The following is a 4,586-nucleotide window of genomic DNA, read 5'->3' as shown; positions in this document are numbered from 1 at the left end:
CAATGTATACATTCGCTCCTTAAATATTACCCATTGTTTATCCACCATTATGCATTTTAATGAAGCTCCCCAATCTATCTTAGCCAACTCACGCCTCATACCTTCATAGTTTCCTTTGTTTAGATTTAGGTCCCTAGTTTCGGATTGGACTACTTCACTTTCCATCCTAATGAAGAATTCTACCATGTTATGGTCACTCTTCCCTAAAGGACCCCATACAACAAGATTATTCATTAACCCCTTCTCATTGCACAAAACCAAATCTAGGATAGCCTCTTCCCTAGTTGGTTCCTCAATGTTCTGGTCTGAAAAAAAATCTTGTACACACTCCAGGAATTCATCCACCACAGTATTATTGCTAATTTGGTTTGCCCCATCTATTTGTAGATTAAAGACACCCATGATTACTGTAGCACCCTTGTTACATGCGTCTCTAATTTCCTGTTTAATGCCGTCCCCTACTTTATCACTACTGTTTAGAGGCCTATAGACAATTCCCACTAATGTTTTCCACTCCTTGTTGCTTCTTAGCTTCACCCAGACTGATCCTATGTCTAGATTTTCTGAGCCAATATCCTCTCTCACTATCGCACTGATTTCATCCTCAACTAACAACGCCACCCCACCTCCTTTCCCTTTTTGCCTGTCCAGCCTAAATATCAATACCCTTGGATATTCAGTTCCCAGCCTTGGTCACCCTGCAGCCATGTCTCCGTAATCACAATTATATCGTACCCGTTTACATCTATTTGTATTGTTAATTCGTCTACCTTATTGTGAACACTCCGTGCATTCAGATACAGTGCCTTTAGACTTGTCTTTTTAACATTTTTACACATCTTTTGTGTAGTATGGCCCTATTTGCTGCCAGCCATTGTTTCCTCTGCTTTCCACATTTAATTTCTACTTTTCTGTCCTTCATTCCTATCTTTGTTTCTCTCTCTTGTGTCTCCCTGCTCAGGTTCCCATCCCCCTGCCAATCTATTTTAAACCCTCCCCCACAGTACTAGTGAGTACCTCTGCGAGGATATTGGTCTCGGTCCTGCTGGGGTGCAACCCATCCAGCTTGTACAGGTCCTATCTTCCCCAGAATCGGTCCCAATACCTCAGGAATCTAAATCCCTCCCTCCTACACCATCTCTCCAGTCAAGCATTCATCTGGTCTATTCTCCTATTCCTGATTTCGCTAGCACGTGGCACTGGGAGTAATCCTGAGATTACTACCTTTGAGGTCCTGCTTTTTAATTTATTTTCTAGCTCCCTGTATTCTGCTTTTGGGACCTTATCCCTCTTTTTACCTATGTCATTGGTACCAACATGGACCACAACCTCTGGCTGTTCAGCCTTCCCCTTCAGAATGTCCTGCAGCCGCTCAGTGACAGAGGGTCATAGAGTCATAGAGTTATACAGCACAGAAACAGGCCCTTCGGCCCATTGTGTCCATGCCGGCCATCGAGCCCCTATCTATTCTAATCCCATTTTCCAGTACTTGGCCTGTAGCCCTGTATGCTATGGCATTTCAAGTGCTCATCTAAATACTTCTTAAATGTTGTGAGGGTATCTGCCTCTACCACCCCCTCAGGCAGTGTGTTCCAGATTCCAACCACCCTCTGGGTGAAAAAGTTTTTCCTCAAATCCCCTCTAAACCTCCTGCCCCTTCCCTTATATTTATGTCCTCTGGTTACTGACGCCTCTGCTAAGGGGAAAAGTTTCTTCCTATCTACCCTATCTATCCCCCTCATAGTTTTGTATACCTCTATCAGGTTCCCCCTCAGCCTTCTCTGCTCTGGCACCAGGGAGGCAACACACCATCCTGGTGTCACCTCTGCAGCCACAGAAACATCTATCCGGTCCCCTCACGATAGAATCCCTTATTACTTGAGGGGGAGGTGATGGAGTAGTGGTATTATCGCTGGACTGGTAATCCAGAGACCCCAGGGTAATGCTCTAGGGACCTGGGTTCGAATCCCACCACAGCAGATGGGGGAATCTGAATTCAATAAAAATCTGGAATTAAAAGTCTGATGGTGACCATGAAACCATTGTTGATTTTTGTCAAAACCCATCTGGTTCACTAATGTCCTTTAGGGAAGGAAATACCTGGTCATGGCCTACATGTGACTCCAGGCCCACAGCAATGTGGTTGACTCTGAAATGGCCGAGCCAGACACTCAGCTGTAACAGGTCCCCCCTACAAAGTCACAAAAAAGGAATGAAACTGGCCGGACCATCCGGCATTGACCCAGGCACCGGAAACGACAAGGGCAATCACAGCCCTGTCAACCCTGCAAACTCCTCCTTACTAACATCTGGGGTCCCAAAATTGGGAGAGCTGTCTCACAGACTAGTCAAGCAACAGCCTGACATAGTCATCCTCACGGAATCATACCTTACAGATAATGTCCCAGACACCACCGTCACCATCCATCACATTTCAGTAGCACCACTACTGACCGAGCTGGCCGAGTCCTAAAGGACATAGCTGCTAGACTGGGTCTGCGGCAGGTGGTGAGGGAAAAACATACCTCACCAACCTGCCTGCTGCAGATGCATCTGTCCATGACAGTATCAGTACGAGTGACCACTGCACAGTCATTGTGGAGACGAAGTCCCGCCTTCACATTGAGGATACCCTCCATCGTGTTGTGTGGCACTACCACCGTGCTAAATGGGATAGATTTTGAACAGGTCTAGCAACTCAAGGCTGGACATCCATGAGTCTCTGTGGGCCATCAGCAGCAGCAGAATTGCACTCGAACACAATCTGTAACCTCATGGCCCAGCATATTCCCTCATTCTACCATGACTAGAATGCCAGGGGATCAACCCTGGTTCAATGAAGAGTGCAGGAGGGCATGCCAGGAGCAGCACTTATTTCGAGAGGACTAGAATATAAAAGCAGGGATGTGCTGCTGAGGCTTTATAAGGCTCTGGTAAGACCACATTTAGAATATTGTGAGCAATTTTGGGCCCCGTATCTCAGGAAGGATGTGCTGGCCCTGGAGAGGGTCCAGAGGAGGTTCACGAGAATGATCCCAGGAATGAAAGGCTTAACATATGAGGAACGGTTGAGGACTCTGGGTCTGTACTCAATGGAGTTTAGAAGGCTGAGAGGGGAATATGATTGAAACTTACAGAATACTGATAGGCCTGGATAGAGTGGACATGGGGAAGATGTTTCCATAAGTAGGAGAGACTAGGACCCGAGGGCACAGCCTCAGAGTAAAGGGAAGACCTTTTAGAACAGAGATGAGGAGAAACTTCTTTAGCCAGAGAGTGGTGAATTATGGAATTCATTACCACAGAAGGCTGTGGAGGCCAGGTCATTGAGTGTATTTAAGACCGAGATAGATAGGTTCCTGATTAGTATGGGGATCAAAGGTTACGGGGAGAAGGCGGGAGAATAGGGTTGAGAAACTTATCAGCCATGATTGAATGGCGGAGCAGACTCGATGGGCCGAATGGCCTAATTTCTGCTCCTATGTCTTATTACTTATTAGCACCAGGCATACCTAAAAATGAGGTGTTAACCTGGTGAAGCTATAATACAGGACAACTTGCATGCCAAACAGCATAAGCAGCAGGTGATAGACAGAGGTAAGCGATCACACAATCAATGGGTCAGATCTAAGCTCTGCAGTCCTGCCACATCCAGTTGTGAATGGTGGTGGATAATTAAGCAACTCACTGGAGGAGGAGGCTCCACAAATATCCCCATCCTCAATGATGGAGGAGCCCAGCACATCAGTGCAAAAGATAAAGCTGAAGTATTTGCAACAATCTTCAGCCAGAAGTGCCGATTGGATGATCCATCTCAGCCTCCTCCAGAGGTCCCCAGCATCACAGATGCCAGTTTTCAGCCAATTTGATTCACTCCACGTGATATCAAGAAACGGCTGAAGGCACTGGATACTGCAAAGGCTATGGGCCTTGACAATATTCCAGCAATAGTACTGAAGACATGTGCTCCAGAACTTGCCGCGCCCCTAGTCAAGCTGTTCCAGTACAGCTACAACACTGGCATCTACCCAGCTATGTGGAAAATTGCCCAGGTGTGTCCTGTACACAAAAAGCAGGACAAATCCAACCCGGCCAATTACTGCCCCATCAGTCTACTCTCCATCATCAGTAAAGTAATGGAAGGGGTCATCAACAGTGCTATCAAGCGGCACTTGCTCAGCAATAACCTGCTCACTGACGCCCAGTTTGGGTTCCGCCAGGGCCACTCAACTCCTGACCTTGTTATAGCCTTGGTTCAAACATGGACAAAAGAACTGAACTCCCGAGGTGAGGTGAGAGTGACTGCCCTTGACATCAAGGCAGCATTTGACCGAGTGTGGCATCAAGGAGCCCAAGCAAAACTGGAGTCAATGGGGATCAGGGAGAAAACTCTCTGCTGGTTGGAGTCATACCTAGCACAAAGGAAGATGGTTGTGTTGTTGGAGGTCAATCATCTCAGTTCCAGGACATCACTGCAGGAGTTCCTCAAGGAAGTGTCTTAGGCCCAACCATCTTCAGCTGCTTCATCAATGACCTTCCTTCCATCATAAGGTCAGAAGTGGGGATGGTCGCTGATGATTGCACAA

Source organism: Cetorhinus maximus, unplaced genomic scaffold (assembly GCF_964194155.1).
Source record: "Cetorhinus maximus unplaced genomic scaffold, sCetMax3.hap1.1 HAP1_SCAFFOLD_361, whole genome shotgun sequence".
Classification (NCBI taxonomy): Eukaryota; Metazoa; Chordata; class Chondrichthyes; order Lamniformes; family Cetorhinidae; genus Cetorhinus; species Cetorhinus maximus.
This window is presented reverse-complemented; position numbering follows the sequence as displayed.